Source organism: Oratosquilla oratoria, chromosome 11 (assembly GCF_046742065.1).
Source record: "Oratosquilla oratoria isolate Oo_2021 chromosome 11, ASM4674206v1, whole genome shotgun sequence".
Lineage (NCBI taxonomy): Eukaryota > Metazoa > Arthropoda > Malacostraca > Stomatopoda > Squillidae > Oratosquilla > Oratosquilla oratoria.
This window is the reverse complement of record NC_134787.1, coordinates 50,710,699-50,730,067: the sequence shown is the minus strand read 5'-3', so window position 1 is coordinate 50,730,067 and position 19,369 is coordinate 50,710,699. Positions and strand designations below refer to the sequence as shown.

Genomic DNA, 19,369 nt, shown 5'->3' with positions numbered 1-19,369 from the left:
CTGTTGAGGGTGATAACAGTCACTGCTGGGAATCTGAAAGGAGTGCAGGATTTGAACCCACAACTAATTGAATGTGAGACCATCATGCTTCTGATTACACCACCAGTGCACAAATAGGGATTACTATATAAAGCTAGTTAGTCAGAACTAGGTAATAGCAGATAAGGAAGAGATATGTAGGTTGGGCACCAACATCCACATTTCCTTTGGTGTGATGGTTGTGTGCTGTAATTCTAGTTGTTTAGAACTGGATTAAAACCATCAGTAAATTTAGTGATAAATTTGACTAAATCCTGTAACATTCATTTAGAATATGATGAGTACAATACATGATAATTGTTGCTACAAGTTCCATTAATTAGAAACCTGCAGCACTACAGTGGCTGGCAACAGCCCTCTGGCACAGTGGAAAGAAACATTGAATTGTGAGACTATTTCTGTCTCTGGCTTATAGCAATATTGAGAAGGGAATACTTGCCAGTTGATACTCTTCATATGGGAAAAGGGGGGAAATACAGAGTTGACAGAGATCTTGAGCCTGGTCCAGAGACAAATGTCAGCCCTGTAGGGCTATATCTCTAGTTGAAAGTGAGGGTGTTGATGGGTTTTGAAGGTAGGTGGTAGGGATTCTAATGTTCGTGTTGCAGGACTACCAGATGCAAAGACCCTTGGTTGATCCCAGCCTGAACACATACTTGCTTATATAAACTCAAATCATATAGTCATGCATAAATATAGATTGCATGGGGAAGGGTGGTGTCTCAGCTTTTAGATATCAAAATAAACTCCTGTTTGAGTTGACCGAGAAAAAAAATATAGGGTGGATACTGAAAAATTTGACTCACTCCTGTTAAACTCGTCTAAGGGTGCCTGTGGGTGGCTGCACTAGTGCATGGGAAACAGTGATATGAAATGTTGAGTTCCTGTGAACTTTTAAGTGATCCTTAAGTGACATTATAAGGAACTGAATTTTCATGACTTAAGGATGGTGTGGTGTTATGGTTTTATGAGGATGATGATGAAATGGTGTTATCATGCCATGATATTATTGGCTAAAATTGTAATTAGTTGTATTACATCTTACCAAGTTATTCTGAAAATTCCATATATTTCTTTTGAAAAGTGCAGTACAGTAGTGACTTAGCGTGGACAGAGATCAAATGCCTAGAAGCAAGAAGTGTTACAGATTGGGTTGGTGATTATGATATGTTCCCTTGAATGACTTAGAAAACTTACCAGATTTGAATCCTATAGAAAATGTATGAGCAGCAATGACTCAACAGATGTGTGGTGTGACAGGGAGAAGTGTACAATTTGTTAACTTCAGTTGACATTCATGAAATTTGAAATAAGCTGGACCAGAAGTGGTTCCAGAATGTTGCTATATGACTCCCTTGATGTAGTAAAGGGAAAAGGGGAATATGAAAAATACTAGCAGGTGGTGAGTACCATTAATGTTATTTACTGATTTATTCTTATATTTTTGCATACTGTGACACCACCCTAGTCCCTTTATTAAATTAAATGCACCCAGCAACATCATTATTTACCTAGTTGTATTATATGTGAAGGGGAGCTATGCTCGTGGTGACCTGTTTTTGTATCTCACAAGATCAAGTTTGTTCTTAAAGTCTTGTGTTTGCACACACTATTTTTTCATCCAGTTTGTTTCATATATCTATCACTCTATGTGGGAAGCTGTTCTTTTTCAGGTCTCTTCTGTAGTTATCCTTTTTTAGTTTCATTGCATGTCCTCTTGTTTTTCCTTTCCCACTTTTAACAAGTCCTCTCTATCAAGGCGTTCTTTTCCTTTCATAATTCTGTAGATGGTTAGTAGGTCCCCTCATTCTCTTCTTTGTTCCAGGGTTGGCAATTCCAGACAAAGTTGCAAACTGGATACTAAAGGAATGTATAGACGAACTAACAGGAAAAATATACAAAATAATTGAATGCTTACTCAAAGAAGGAAAACTACCAGGAGACTGGAAAAATGCCAATATAGTGGCAATATATAAGGAGAGAAATAAAGACTCAACAAATTATAGACTGGTGTCCCTAACAAGCACAATAGTTAAAATTTGTGAGAGAATCATCAAAGATAGATGGACAAAATATCTGGAGGAGAATAATATATTGAACCCGAGGCAATTTGGATTCAGACAGTGAAGATCATGTACCACTAATTTGATTTGTTTCTATTCAAGATTGATAGATATATTGCAAGAAAGGGATGTTTAGGCAGACTGTGCCTTCCTGGACCTACAAAATGCATTTGATAGGCACCACACAGAAAATTGCTATATAAACTGGAAACAATGGGAGGCGTACATGGAAAACTATTGAATTGGATGGAGGACTTCCTACATGGAAGAAAAATGAGAGTGGCGCTCAAAGACAAATATTTAAAAAGGGAAGAAATGAGTGGTGGTGTCCCACAGGGGTCAGTACTGGCTCTGATAATGTTTGCTATATATGTAAATGATATGGATGAAGGTATTGAAAGTTACATGAACTGCTTTGCAGATGACGCAAAGTTATTAAAGAGAATAAACTCTGAAGTAGACTGTGACTCATTACAGAGGAATCTGAACAGTCAGTGTGGAGCAGGAGATGGGAAGTAGAATTCAACATCAAGAAGTACAGTATAATTGAATTTGGGAAAATGAAGAATAGAATATCAGGACAGTATAAAATTGACGGAAAAGAAGTAAAGAAAGTAAATTCTGAAAGGGACCTAGGAGTAATCATCACCAAAGAAATGTTGCCAGGTAAACATATAAATGAAATAGTCGGAGAAACATACAATTTGTTGAGATCGATAAAGGTGGCCTTTAAATACCTGGGTAAGGAAATGATTAAGAAAATATAAACACTGATAAGGCCAAAACTGGAATATGCAATGCTGATATGGTCACCCAGTACAAAAAAGAATATAAGAAAATTAGAAAGAATACAAAGAGCAACGACAAATGATGGCCCCAACACTTCCAAACCGCACATATGAACAAAGACTGGCCGAACTGGAATTGCCGACCATGGATCAAAGAAGAGAACGAGGGGCCCTACTATCTACAGAATTATGAAAGGAAAAGAATGCCCTGATAGAGAGGACTTATTAAGGTGGGACAGGAAAAACAAGAGGACATGCAATGAAACTCAAAAAGGATAACTACAGAATAGATCTGAAAAAGAACAGCGTCCCACATAGAGTGATAGATATATGGAACAAATTGGATGAAAAAATAGTGTGTGCAAACACAATACAAGACTTTAAGAACAAACTTGATCTTGCGAGATACAAAAACAGGTCACCATGAGCATAGCTCCCCTTCCCGTATAATACAGCTAGGTAAATACTAGGAAAATACACACGTGCACACAGGAAAATAGCTAAGCTCATGGGGTATATGTACGGTGTGACTCCACTGATCAGACATGGCTTCAAATTTGTTATTTGCTGGGCTTATTTCCTCATTTAGGTCATTCCACAAATCAGTACATTGATACTGAAAATTGTTTCTTGATATTCTTGAAGCCCCTAGTCTTTTTCATTTTCTTTCCATTACTTCTGATTCTGTTTCAAACTAAGATTTTTTTCTTTCAGTTTTTTTCTAGTAGATCTGAACACTTTTTTTTTTTTTTCTTTTCTTTTCTTTTTTTGTCGTCTGCATGAGGAGACGGGGTGATTTAATGAAGTGGCCTTGCTGTCGATGTGCTGTGTCTTGCAAAACTGCTTCTGACCCAGGGCAGTGGGTGAGATACAGGGATGACATATCCAAAAGGAGCCAAGATAAGAGGGAGGGAGGGGGGTGAATGGGAGTGGAGTGTGTGGGGATGGAATGGGTGGGAGTGGATTTTGTGCATTTGTTTTTTGGCTACCTCCCTTGTAAATGGGAAAAAAAAACTTTGGTATATGTATGTATGTAGCCTGTCTGCTAGGCTGGGGATCTCTTTGTTTGGTGCTCTTTGTATTCCCTCAGTCTTTCTTAGACCTAATAGATCAAAACACATCATTATTTATTTACTCTTATTTATTTTTTATTTATTTATTTATTTTTTGTTTATTTATTTATTTATTCATTTTAATCTCCTTTGTTTGCTAGGCTGGGGACCACTTTGCTGTTGTTTGTATTACCTCAATCTTTCTTATATATATATATTTTTTTGAGTACCACAGCAGCATAGCTCAGTCTGGGGTGGATTATACTGGAAATGTCATCTCAGTGTACATATAATTTCATCATTTATGTCCAGTCATCTTTGAATTTTGAATATCACTACTTGCTAGAACAAAGTCTCTAAAGAGCATCATCATCGTAGTGAAGAGGTTATTTAGATAACCTCATAGCATGTATCTTGCCCACAGCAGAACTAGATAATTTGGCATTGACCAGAATAACCTTTTCAAGTGTGTCATCAAAGAAGGGCATTGGAAGGGTTTAATGTGCATAGTTTTCAGCTCTCGAGTTTAATTTATTATCTCTGGGCATTTGGTCCATCTCTTCCAAGTTGTTTTCTAAGTGATTTACAGTAAAAAAAGGTCCTCACTTCTGAAGTTCTGTACTTCACAATTTAGAAAAGGGTACATTGTCATTTTCCACAGTGTTGGGATTTTACCCCCTTTTGTAATAAAATGTGTAAGTTTATGTAAATTTAGCTCAGCTCTTATGCCCATTTTTGTAGCATTCAGTTCAAGAATTGTGTAGGATAACAACCTTCATTATCTCTGGTTTGAGTTATTTGTTTCCAAAATTGCCTTCTTAATTTTATTGCTCATATTTCTTGTGCCTCTTCCATACCTTCCACTAATTTTCATCCATTTCACTGTCCTGGATGAAAACCTCATAGAATCTAGTTCTTAGTACTTTAAGCAAATATTTATTTTTGTTTGTCAGCCCATCCACTATTATTTGTAGTATTTCTCCAGGCATGTACATCTAGAAAGTTTAGCTTTTCACTTTAGTGCAATTCTTTTTCATTGGTTTGATATCTTCCACCATACTCCCTAGTATTCATGTCTTGGTCTTCTGAATGCCTAATATGCTTGGCTACTCTCAAGCTCATTATAGCTTTTCTTTTATTACTTTTGCTTTCATCCTTGATTTTTTTCTATTTGTACTTGTACACTGTTTCTTAGTGATCTTCTAACACCAGATACGGAATATAACACTGAATTATTCATGTATGCATATGACCTATGATAACCCAATGTAGCAACTGGAAAGTAGCAGCTAAGAACACCCAAGCTTACTTAGACAAACTAGAATAATGGCTTAGAAATAATATTTTCATGGAAGCCTCACTCCAGAAATCAGTACCATTGTTCAACCCAGAACTGACCTCACTTTTTTTTATTCTTATGTGACCTTCAGCCCACAAATCAAAGCTCTGAAAGTGAAAATCAACAAGAAAATAATTATACTAAAATTAGTCACAGGCATGGGCTTTGGAAAACAGAAGGAAACTTTATTCACAGTCTATGGGCAGTTCTTGAGAATCACACTTGACTACGCTTTCATGCATGGTTCCCAACCACCAGGAAAACATAGACACCTTACAAACTATACAGAACAAAGCATTGAGAATAATAAAAGGATGCTTCAAGACAACCCCAATAGAACACTTGCATACAGAAACCAAAATCCTCCCATAGAAAACCACATGAATATGATAGATACACAGTTCTGTGCAAGGGCCTTCAACCCCACTCATCCATCTCATCACATTGTTGAAGCACAACCAATTGAATATAAAAGCCTATCAGAAGCATACTATTCAAACATCTACAAACATCTTCCACTTTTACTGTTCAGCACATCCACATAAAAACATTCATATTCAGATCACAAAACAATCTCTTCAAGACTGACAACCAAATGTCTTGCTCCATCAAACCTCTCAGATATCAGCTCCACAGAAAGATCCTTTCTAAGAGGTCATCACCCAGTACAAAGACAGTAGCAGCACAGATTGGGTCTGATGATAGAAACAAACTGCCCCAGATAAACTACATCACACGTAGGACATACAAGACCTAATAGGCCTACCCTACCTATAGTCAGACATAAAAAAAAATTCTTCCTTGAGAGACCTCTGAGCCAATTCAATGGCTGTTGCTGGTTACCTAGGAGCTGTGGGTCTCTTGTAAAAGATAGCTGGGGCAATTGATTTATTTATAGGTTATTGCCATAGTGCTGTCCTTCTCGGTTGATTTAATTTTTGCCTGTTAGCCTCACTGCAATTAAGATCACCAATCTTGCTAAATTTCTGCTGTATTTCCTCCATCTTTACATGTAAAGAGAAATGACAACTAGCAGTTTATAAACCTCCTACTTTTATGATCTAGGAACATAGAAGCTTTCCTACACTAACAACACAGACAATAGCCCAAAGTTTCTTCTGAGGCAATGGATTGATGTATATTTGCATAAAATAGTGTTATCAGCTGTTATTATAACAGTTATTATTACCATGGTCTTTATAATTGATATTCTTATTAGTTATTATTATTAAAAAGTATTGCTATAATTGTTATACCAAGATCTTCCCCCTTACAAGGGAGGTAGCCAAAACACAAAGGCATAAAATCCACTCCCACCCATTCCATCTGCACATAATTGTTAGCTAGGAATTATCATTATATAGAATGAGAGTTGTCACTGCAAAATGTTTAGTGTAGGAATGAGTATTGAAATTAGCTGTGATGACTAATAGAAAGGATATGAAAGGTGCATTGTTTGGTATGGCTGGTAATTTTAGGCAAGGATTTGAAAACTTGAGTATGTGTATTTACGTGATTGTGTTTACCTAGTTGTATTGTATGGGAAGGGAGCTATGCCCGTAATGACCCGTCTTTGTATCTTTCAGCATCTAATTTGTTGTTAAATTCTTGTATGGTTTTTGCACACACTGTTGCCTCGTCCAATTTGTTCCAGACATCCACCACTCTCTGTGGGAAACTATTCTTTATCAGATCTCTTCTATAACTATCCTTTTTGAGTTTCTTTTCATGTCCTCTTGTTTTTCTTTTATCCCACTTTAATAAATCTTCCCTATCAAGGACTTCCATGCCTTTCATGATTCTGTAAATGGCCAGTAGATCTCATAATTCTTTTCTTTGTTTCATGCATGTGTTAGCTACCTAATTATAGTATATGGGAAAGAAGCAGTGCTTGTGGGGTCCTGTATAATTGGAGAATAAGAGACAGGACCCCATATATACATTATTACCTCTCATGAACGGACTAAAAGGGGGGTAACGGTGTCCGTTGATATGAATAATCTGTTGATTTGGAGTGGTTTTTAGGCTGGCATAGTGATTGCACAACACTAAACAACAGCACAAAAAAAACCCGAAAACATAGCAAAAACACCGCAAACAAAGCAAAAACACCGCAAACACAGCTAATTAATGTCCGTTAATGCGAGGTAGTACTGTATAACTACATATTTACATGTTCCAATTTGGGCTGTAGCTCCTTATTCTCTGAATATGATGCTTAGATATAAATTCATGTATTGTTCATTCTTGGGTTATATCACATTCTACAGTTATTCCAAGCATTCATGCATCTGTATGGAAAACTATATTTCTTCACATGTACCTACATGTGTGTATGTGTTTGTAGGGTTGTATCTCTGCACTCCCATTGGTCATATCTGACAGTTAATTCTCCCATGTTATTTGACTGCTATTTCTTCATCCTAATTACTCCATGAATCAGGATTTCTCTGTGGAAATTTATTATTTCGTTGCTCTTCAAACATCTCTTTTTACTTTAATTTTATCCTTGGGCCTCTGGTTACCCTCTGATCCCACGCGAGGAGGTCTTCTTTGTCAGTTATATCTATACATTTTATGGCTCAAAACATGTCTCATATAATTTCTTTTTCTTATGTGCTAGTATTGGCAGTTTTAGAAATGCTAGTTTTTTCGTATGCTTTGTCAGCAAGCTCTAGAACCATCTTGGTCATTGCTCTTTGAATTTTCTCCTGTGTGTTTGTGTGTGTGTTTAGGTGTATATTTATCTATGCTCATGGTGTCCCTTTTTTGTATCTCACAACATCTAGTTTGTTCTTAAATTCATGTATGGTGTTTGCCCACACTATTGTTTCATCCAATTTGTTCCAGACATCACTCTGTGTGTGTGTCTGGTCTTTTGAAAGAATGTAGGCATTAAGGAAATAAGGTCTCTCTCTCTCTCTCTCTCTCTCTCTCTCTCTCTCTCTCTCTCTCTCTCTCTCTCTCTCTCTCTCTCTCTCTCTCTCTCTCTCTCTCTCTCTCTCTCTCTCTCTCTCTTGTGGTAAACAGTTCCTCAGTTGAGCATTTCAAAAGTTAGCCAAGGTGCTACACACATTAGTGTAAATACAAGCGTGAATCCCTGGTAATCTTTTAATGGTATCTCCTCAGTATGAGTTGTAAAACCTTTTGAGCTACTGAGATTCCTTGTAACATACATACACACTCTCTATCTCTCTATCTATATCTCTCAATCTCTTTTATGGGGAGGAAAAGAATGAGAGATATAAAGATATTACAAAGGCTGTAAATCCAATGAAAAGAAATTAAGGCAGTAGATATTTGACAAAAGGGGTGTTGCACTATGTATGCTAGATTGAAAAAGTTATAATAATGCTGTCTTGTGTAATTACTTTTTCAAGCCATAAAGGGTAGAGAGAATCAGGTGACTGTATTGAAGAGCTGGCCTAAAGTACTGAATATTCTGGCATTGGCCCTGGCTACATGGTGTAATAAAGGAGGACCATGCAATAAAGTTCCTGAAGAGACTGCAAAATGTAGGAAATAGTGAAGTTCCCTGTAGGATTGGAGAGATATGCCTTGTAACAATATGTTAATGAAGGATGTAGAAAGGATTATGGAGATGTATGACCTTTGTACAGAGAGGTGCCCCATATCTATGTAAAATTATTTAGTACCAGGACAGAATTAACCACTTTGGTATGATGATGCATACATAGGTGTTATGAGGAGCAAGTGGGTAGATGATGTCGGCATTGGCATCTTGATTATTTATATTTTTTGTAGTTGTACACGAGTTAATCCCAAATTCTGTGAACTGGTTTGATCACGTTTTCTGCGTTTATTATTACTCAGAGTAAAAGAGAATGTGTAATACAGCAGTGACTTTATATTCTATAATGTGAGTAGTGTGATGCAAATTACATATGGCAGCTGATGCTGCATGTGAGAATTTGAGTCGGACTGAAGTTGTTAATTACATATGGTATCATTTTGAAGGGGTTGATTGATAGTTTTAGTCATTGTTTACATTGTTGGGGTTTAATGGATAGTGCAGTAAATGCTATGGTAATGGAGATAAAGGTTGGAAAAGTTAACCTAACCACGTGCTCTTTGCAGATGATGCAGTGCTGATGGGCGATAGTAAGAAAAGGTTGCAGAATGGTGGCAGCCTTTGAAGAGGTGTGTAAGAGAAAGAAGCCAAGAATGAATGTTGAGAAGAGTAAGGTTATATGCATATTGAAGGACCAGAGAGAATGCTAAAGGTGAGTGAGAAGAGAGTTGTTGAAGGAGGTAGGAGTGTCTTGCAGTCTAAGGTGTTTATGGCTGTCAGTGCACTGGCAGCATAAGCAGCATGCAGGTCTCGCATCTTTCTAGTCATGGATTCATGTTCTATGCTGTCAGCATAGACAAGACTACTTTCCACAACAGTCCAAGTGCATTGGACAAAGTGTTCTGGCAGATGATCCTCTCCTGTGGCAGTGGATGGATAGTTTATAGACAGTCATAATGTATAAGAAGCGAGAAAGAAAGAAAGCTTCATGGTTTTTTATTCCATCCTCACTGAAATTGGGCCACAGAGATGAATAAAATAATTAATCACATGGCAGCCAGATTTTTAGGATAAATGCTACAAAGATGAGAAGGGGTCAGATGTGTTACTTAATATGAAGAACAGGCTTAGACTAAGAATAGTGGAATGTTTGAAAATCTTGCTTGATTGGAGACTTCCATTTATCACAGATATTGAACTTGGATAATATGGTTGGGGAGGAAACAAATTGACTTGAGGAATAATTTATGTAAGTTGGGGCAAATGGTTATATTTAAAAATCAGTGTACACAAGCAGTATAGAATGAGGAGTACAGTATTCAGATGGGTAAAAGTCTGCTAACTTATTATGGAGGAACAGAGAATGAATAGAGAAAAGTTCAGGAAGGTAGTTGTATAGGGTATTGGATAGGTGGAAGGTGTGAAGGATTTCATGGCAAGAAAAGGAATGATATTGGGAAAGGTGCATAGATTAGTGACGAGTGAGTAGCAAAGAATAAGGTGGACTCTGAGTCAGGTGCCCTGTATGTGGTATTATCTGGATAAATTTTATGCAGTCAATATTTGAGGGACTTTAATTACATCTATATGGACCAGATTCACGCAGCAGTCTTTTATGATTGAAAACTTTTTCACTCAGATTAGAAGGCCAGTCACTTTTAACTCCCTCCTTTCCATTGACTTCCTTAAATGTCTCCTTTAACAAATCTGTGATTCCCTTTTATAGCATGTTAAAAGAACAGAAGTGCTGGTAATTGATGATGAAAGGCTGCCAGTCATCTATGGTAGCTTAACACCTTTCCCAGTGAGGAGGTACCAATAAACTTGATAAGATATATATATATATATATATATATATATATATATATATATATATATATATATCTCTCTCTCTCTCTCTCTCTCTCTCTCTCTCTCTCTCTCTCTCTCTCTCTCTCTCTCTCTCTCTCTCTCTCTCTCTCTCTCTCTCTCTCTCTCTCTCTCTCTCTCTCTTTCTCTCTCTCTCTCTATCTCTCTCTCACTCTGCTTTTTTCTCCTCCTCCTCCTCTCCTCCTTCTCCTCCTCCTCCTCCTCCTCCTCCTCCTCCTCCTCCTCCTCCTCCTCCTCCTCCTCCTCCTCCTCCTCCTCCTCCTCCTCCTCCTCCTCCTCCTCCTCCTCCTCCTCCTCCTCCTCCTCCTCCTCACATTGTTAGCTACCTTTTTCAAATTTAGGGATATTACATATATTTTCCAGTCGAGTTTTTACTAATTTGCTTCAGCATGGAAATTTTGCAGGCATTCTTGTCATTTAAAAAAAATAGTTCTTACCTTATTTCCTCCCATGTATTTGTATACTCCAGAACACTTCTGATATATTCAGTAGACAAGACCCTCACTAATGTTTTGTATTCCTTCTCGTCTTCTTTTCTAGGATAGTATGTTGTTGTTGTTGTTGTCGTTCCCTAGACTGTCTGTCCGAGCAGTCCCGTCTCCCCAAGGAATGCCACAGCCGAAACTGGGTTTTCCCACAAATCCTTTATAGAGTGTATGTTGTGTTGTTTGCGTGCATGATTGTGTATAATGCAGTCTTCCATTATGTGTAGTATGGTATGGGGTGAAGTGTTACATCCTGGGCAGCTGTTCATGTAGAGTAGCATGGGTGCTGTCTTGCAGTCTAAGTCGTTTATTTCGTGAAAACACCCACACACACACAGAAGTAAATCAGAGACCAAATAAAAAAATATGATGTCAGAAAATCACATGGTCAGGATGGAATTGCAAATTGGATGCTGAAAGAATAACATAGAGGAGTTGATGGACAAAGTATACAATATAATTAAATACTCACTTAAGGAAGGAAAGGTACCACAGGACTGGAAAAAATCCAAATATTGTACCAATATATAAAGGAGGAAACAAGGAAAATCCAACCAACTACAGACCGGTCTCCCTAACAAGCACAGTAGCAAAAATATGTGAAAAAGTTATCAAAAGTAGATGGGTATTTGGAAGAAAAAACTATACTGAATCTAAATCAATTTGGATTTAGACAAGGAAGATCATGTACAACAAACCTGATCTGCTTCTATTCAAGACTAATAGAAATAGTACAAGAAAGGAATGGATGGGCAGACTGCCTTTCTAGACCTACAAAAAGCATTTGATAAGGTACCACACAAGAAACTAATAAGAAAAATAGAATCAATAGGTGGCATCAGAGGAAAATTATTGGTATGGTTGGAAGACTTCCTGACTGGAAGAAAATTGAGGGTAGTAATTAGAGACAAATACTCAAATTGGGAAGAAATTATAAGTGGTGTCCCACAAGGTTTGGTACTGGCTCCAATCATGTTTGCCATATATATAAATGACATGGATGAAGGAGTGGAGTGTTATATGAATTTCTTCACAGATGATGCAAAAATACTAAAGAAAGTAAGAACAGAGGATTGTGAATCATTACATTTAGACTGGACAAAATCTGGAAATGGACTCAAAAGTGGTAATTAAACTTCAATATCAGGAAATGTAGTATAATAGAGTTTGGAAAAAGTAAAAATAGAATATCAAGAAATTATAAAATTGGTGAAGAAGTAAAAAAAGTGAACTCGGAAAGAGACCTTGGAGTAATAATCAGCAAAGACATGACACCGGACAAACATATCAATAAAATAGTTGGAGAAACCTTCAACCTATTAAGGTCAATGAAAGTGGCATTTGACTACTTGGATGAGGAAATGATTAAAAAAATATTAGTTACACTAATAAGACCAAAACTGGAGTATGCAGCAACACTATGGACACCCAGTACTAAAAAGAATATAAAGAAATTAGAAAGAATACAAAGAGCAACGACAAAGTTGGCACCAACTCTCTCCAAATTAACATATGAACAAAGATTGTCCAAATTGGAATTACCAACTCTGGAACAAAGAAGAGAAAGAGGAGATCTGCTGACTATAGAATCATGAAAGGAATGGAAATCCTAGATAGGAATGATTTATTAAAATGGGACAATGGAAAAACAAGAGGACATGAAAAGAAACTCAAAAAGGATAACTATAGAAGAGATCTGAAAAAAAAAATAGCTTCCCACATAGAGTACTGGATACCTGGAATAATTTAGATAAAGAAACAGTGTGTGCAAACACTATTCAAGATTTTAAGAAAAAACTTGATGCTGAAAGATACAAAGACGGGTCACTATGAGCATAGCTCCCTTCCCTTATATTACAACTAGGTAAATACACACACAAGAATATTAGGACAATATAAAATAGGTGCAAAGAAAGTAAAGAAAATTGGTTTAAAAAGGGACCAAGGAGTAATCATCACCAAAGACATGTCCCCAGACAAGCAGATAAAGAAAAATAGTTGGAGAAATCTACAATTAATTAAGAACAATAAATGTGGCTTTTAATGACTTGGATGAGGTAATGGTAAAGAAAATACTAGTCACACTGATAAGACCAAGATTGTCTGCAGTGACACTATGGACACCCAGTACAAAAAAGAATATAAGGAAAATAGAAAGAATCTAAAGAGCAATGACAAAGATGGCCCCAACACTTTCAAAACTGACATGAGCAAAGATTGTCTAAAACTGGAACTACCAACCCTGGAATAAAGAAGAGAAAGAGGCGATTTGTGGCCATTTACAGAATTATGAAAGGCATGGAAATCCTTGATAGAGAAGACTTGTTATATTGGTATAGAAGAAAAATAAGGGGACATGAAAAGAAACTCAAAAAGGATAGTTATAAAAGAGATCTGAAAGAAAAAAACAGCTTTCCACACAATGGTGGATGTCTGGAACAAATTGAACGAAACAGTAGTGTGTGCAAACAACATATATGAATTTAAGATCAAACTAGATGTTATGAGTATAGCTCCCTTTCCTGTATAATACAACTAGGTAAATACACACACACATGAAAAATAAAGAAAATACAAATAACAAGAGGTGGATGAATGGATAAAAGCAATGGCTGTGGAAGTGGGAAAAAGCATAAGAGAAAACAATTTGTAACAGCTCAGAAACCATTGGAAAAAAACAAGAAAAGATAAAATAATTTTTAAAGAAATAGTTTATCAGCAAATGCAGGAGAAGGCTGAAGATACTGTCATTAAAGTAGTTGAGGAAAAAAAAACCTGAAGAGATACAGTAGATACAAAAAAAGTGTGTAGTAATATATTGTCTAAAGGAAAAACATAAACCAAATTGGTTTCTAAGAGATAAGACAAAGAATTGGCAAGAAATTATCTGAAAATAGTACAATATAAAAAAAAAAATAGAAAAGTGCACAGAATTGGTAAATACGCAAGGAGAAAAGGAAAAAGTTGACCGCTAAAGTTTAAATTAAGGTCACAAATGGCAGCAGAAGAAATCTTTGCAAGAACAAGAAAATTAGCAAGTAATGAACACTATAAAAATAGATGGATAAAAAGAGACATGAATGATGAGGAAAAAATGGTATATTAAAGAAAAAACGAAAGGTTCAGATAATGAGATGGTGGGAACAAAAAACTAAAATTGGCTTATACCAACATCGATGGATTAATCCCAGGATTGAATGAACTAGATGAGTACCTGTCAGAAGTAAAACCAGATGTAATGGGAATTGTGGAGACAAAATTCAGGGGTCCACTAGTACCAGTGTTGGTCATGGTTTAGAAATAGGGAGTAGAAACAAGGTGGAGTCATTCCTGGTTAAGAAAAACTTAAATGTGATGAAAGTAATATATGGAGAGAATAGGGTAGAGATGATCTCAATAAGAGTTCAAGATAGCGACATGAAAGCAGAAAGTTTGCACTGATTTATATGCCCCCAAAAACAAGGTCTTGGAGAGATAGTATTCCAAAATTGTTAGAGGATACGAAATCTTTATTAAATGAAATGCTGAAGGATGGAAATAAGCAGTACTCATGGGAGACTTTAATTGCAAAGAAATATGTTGGGAAGAGATGACACTGAAAGGTGATGATCAATGGTCTATTGACTATAGAACATACAATGACACATTGGGTAAAAGAAAACACTAGATTTAGAAGTAAAGAACCACCGAGACTAGATTTATTATTTACATCAGAACCTGAAATAGTAGACAAAATTGAATACAAGATGCCAATTGCACAGAGTGACCACATACTACTCAATTTAGAATGAAAGGAGGCAATATATATAGAGAAATTAGAAATGGATAAGGAAGACTGATATATAATAAAATGGACTTTGAGAAACTTATGAAATTTTTTCTTAAAGCTAACTAGGAAAGATTCTATAAGAAATGCAAGTGGAAGAAAAATGAATGATTTATATGAAAATCTACAAAGGAGTGGATAAATATGCCCCAAAGCAAAAAGAGGAAAAGGTGTATATTAAATGGTGGTTTAATAAAAAGTGCAGCAAAGTGAAAGACTGAGATAAAGCTTGGAAAAGATGGAGAAAAGATAAAAAACCTAGAAAGTGGCAAATTTATATTAAAAGAACGTATATGTAAAAATGTGCAGGAAAGAAAAAAGAAACTATGAAAAAGGCAATAGAAAAATGTAACGGTCATCCAAAACTATTCTTTGAATATGTAAATAGTAAACTACAAAATGAACAGGAAATAGTGAAACTATGCCAAGGGAATAAGGAATACACAGAAGATACAAAAATGGCAGAAGCTATGAGCAAACACTTCAAGTCTGTTTTCACTAAAGAAAAAAGATGCAACATTGGGATGAAGGGAGAGAAATGAAATCCCCCTCCCCCCCACCACCATGAGGGAAATAAGAGTAACACTGAAAGAAATAATGGATCAAATAATGACCCTTGATGTCAGGAAGTCAGCCAGCCTGAATGGGATAGCAAATTGGATATTAAAAGAATGTAAAGAACTAACAGACAAAATATATAACATAATAAGTTGCTCACTCAAAGAAGGGAAAATACCAGAAGACTGGAAAAATGCTGATATTGTACCAATTTATAAAGGAGGAAATAAGGAAGACCCAACAAATTATAGACCAGTTTCCCTTATAAGCATGGTAGCTAAAACTTGTGAAAAAGTTATAAAAAGTAGATGGATAAAACATCCAGAGGAGAACAATAGCCTAAATCTAAGGCAATTCTGCTTTAGACAGGGAAGATCATGGACAACTCAAGTGGGAAGACTTGGTGGCAGTATTCTTTTCATCTATAAGTGGTAAAGAATATTTAAGGAGGATGGGGTAGTAGAAATGAAAAAAATTATGAGGATTAGTTCTTTTTGTGGTTATGTCTCCAGTCATTAAATAAGGCTGAGTGATTTGGTCCATAGGAATATCACAAAAGCCTCCAAAATAAAATGTTTAGTCAATATTCTGGATAAGTAAACAATATGTTTGATAGAAACGAGAGTAAAGAGATTAGAGGGACATAAGTTAATGGAAGAGAAAGCTGTGAGATAGAGATGGGTAGAGTATTTCAGTGTTAATTATAAGGCAGGACATGGAAGCTAATTATGGCAGTGGTAAATGCCAGGAGAATAACTGATGGTTGAGGAGAATGATAGGCTCTTACAAAAAAGGAGGGGCAAATAGCATTGAAAGAAGTGAAATCTGGAAAGACACTTGGATGCCATGTGGAATGTCTTGACAAAGGATACAGTAGTGACAATGAAGTGGCTGGTGAGATTGTTCAATGTGTGTTTAAGGGAATGATGTGTCCCAGTAGATAGTAGGAATGCTTGTGTAGTTTTGCAGTACAAGGGGAAGGAAGATCAATATGAATGCAATAGGGGTCAGTCCATTGAGTGTGGTTGGTAAAGTGTATGGGGGTGTATTAATTGAAAAAATGAGGAGAGGAATGGGGAATGATTGGAGAGAAACAGTGTGGAGAGGAAGGGATATAACTAGTTCCTAAGGTATTGACTTTAGGCAGTTAAAACCCCATGTGGGGATATGTAGGCTCCATGCATAGATTTTACCCAGGTCCTCCTGTAGCAATTTACAATCCTTTTCCCATTTCACCGTTTTCATGATTGTGGCATAATCAGCAAGTAAGTTTGTATAACAAATCATTCCATTCATCATATCAAGGGAATTCAATAAGAAAATTACTGGTACCAGTACCAAGCTCAGTCCAGTAGGTTCCTCCTTCATTTTTGTTCATTCAGGAAATTATTTATCCATTCCAGATTCCTCCCTGTAAATCCTACATTGAGACATTTTAACAAGTGGATGTGCTGTGTCTTGCAACACTGCTTCTGACCCAAGGCAGTGGACAAGATACAGGGATGACCTGTCATCCAGGAGGTGCCAAGATAAGAAAGAGGGTGGAGTGTATTCAGGGATGGAATGGGTGGGAATTGTTTTTATGCCTTTGTTTTTTGGCTACCTCCCTTGTAAGGGGGAAAAAGCCTTTGGTATATGTGTGTATGTAAATGAGAAAGGTGGAAGATGTCATAGGTCTAGCTCTTGAGTTCCGAGTTTATTCCTGACCTGTTTCGCTTTATGCTTCCTCTGAAGAAGTGCAAAAAATGAAACTCAGGAATAAAATTGGAATTGGAACTCGGATCTAGACCTTTGACTTCTTTCACTTTTCTCAAATTCTACATTTTCCAACTTTCATATAACTAATTTGTGTGGTCTGTGTATATACCAAGGGCTTTTTCCCTATACCAGGGAGGTGGCCAAAGTCAAAAGGCATATACCCACTCCAACCTCACTCCTATCCACCATCTTTTCTTCATGGATGATAATTCATCCTTGTATCCTGCCCACTGCCCTGGGTCAGAAACAATGCAGCAAGACACAGCATGTCCATGCAAGGCAGTTTCACATAATCGGTGCTCCCCCCTGTCCCTTCATGCAGAAAAATAGAAGACGGGGAGAAATCCCTTTGTGCTACGTCAAAATATTTACACATAACCACTCCCTAATCCCACCCCCCATCCCCCACCCTCTTGCATCACATGTCATCTAAACTTCATCTAGACATCATCAGTATACCTAGACTTAGAAAATGCTTTTGACAAGGGACCACACAAATTTATATACAGGTACTCCTCGTTTAGCGACGACAATTGGGACCAGCGCGCCGTCGTTAACCGAATTGGTCGTTAAGCAAAAGTGTTTACATATACGTACATGTACTGTATGTACAATGTCCAGCAATACATGTATCTTTATTTTTGTGTATTTTCCCTCTTTTATACAGTACATTAAAGCTTTATTTACTGTTTATTTATGGTGGTTAGGTTCCTGAAATTACCGTATATGACCAAATCCGCGTATGCTGACATTCCATATTGAATACCGCGGTATTTTTTTTAGTTTCGACCATGGGCGCAATATAGCAATAGAAATTTAATTATTAATCTTGTAAATTAAAATGTATCAACGTAATATGCAATTTTGTGGGCGGAAATGAAAGTAAAAAATACCATGCTACAAGAAAATATGCTAATGAATGAAGTCGTCTGCCAACATCTCTCACGACGACGACAATGAGGACGAGCCGGATGACATTTAATTTGCAGGTAATGATTTATCAAACACAGGTTAGTTTAGTTTAGGTTAGACGAATTTATCATCCTTTAATTTCTTCGACATCGGCATCTATCATAACAAACATGGTGTACCATTCGTCTGACATGACTTCGTTACTTACGAAATTTGTTTTAGCACCTTTTTTTTCTGCTCACAAAATTGCATATTACGTTGATACATTATAATTTACAAAATTAATAATTAATTCTCTATTGCTATATTGCGCCCTTGGTCGAAACAAAAAATTTACCACTACCAGTATATACTGTACCCCAGGTAGTTTTTTCAGCTTGCAGGATGGTAATGTAGACCTAAGCTTCAGAACACTTTACCTCACAGGTAATATCCACCGTATAAGTTCATTTATAACATCATACAAATTTGCCTCAGCCAACTTAATTATCATACACGACGTTGTAACTTTGGGAGATTTACGTTAAACGAATGTCATAAAGCCCGTTGTTACTCCGAGTTGTCGTTAACCAAGTAGGTCATTAAACGAGGAGTACCTGTATATAAAATTTTTTATGGTACATTATCAAAAGCATTTTTCATATCTAGGTATACACAATCCACCCAACCCTCTTTTTCATGTAGTATGTCAACCAGTTTTACATTAGTTACACACAATTTTTCCTTTCTTAATCTGAATTGATTTATATATCAACCAAAATTCCCTTCTCCAAATAATCTATCCAACTGTTACAAATTTTCCACATAATTTGGCTGTTATACAGGTGAAGTTCAAGTTTATGTAAAATTCAGAAATTGTTCCCTGCCTACTCCACTAAGATTGGCTGATTTCCAGAGTCTTCCTTTTTACAATGGAATATGCAATTTGTAGGTGCACTTTGTTTGCAGACTGTTCTCTGCACTCTTTTAGTGTTCAGTTTGAGATCTCATCTGGCTAGAGGCCTTTCTCACTTCTAAATTCTCTAGAAGTTTGTTTACTTCATGTTTTTCTATTTCTTTTCACAGTATGTGTATTTACCTAGTTGTATTATACAGGAAAGGGAGCTATACTCGTAGTGCCTCGTCTTTGTATCTCACAACATCTAGTT

At 36.5% G+C, this 19,369-nt stretch overlaps 1 protein-coding gene across 11 annotated transcripts in view; it reads left to right on the top strand.

Moving 5' to 3' along the window:
- Positions 1-19,369, top strand: part of LOC143029817 (uncharacterized) — a 123,748-nt gene that overhangs the window by 12,276 nt on the left and 92,103 nt on the right. For 7 of the 11 annotated variants that reach the window (XR_012966881.1, XM_076192863.1, XM_076192864.1 and 4 more), the window contains exon 2: positions 9,380-9,525. The gene's annotated coding sequence lies outside the window, so the exon portion shown is untranslated. Of the gene's footprint in view, positions 1-1,115; positions 1,442-9,379; positions 9,526-11,226; positions 11,337-19,369 lie in introns of those variants that run through there. The other 4 variants (XM_076192860.1, XM_076192857.1, XM_076192859.1 and 1 more) reach the window with 4 other exon arrangements.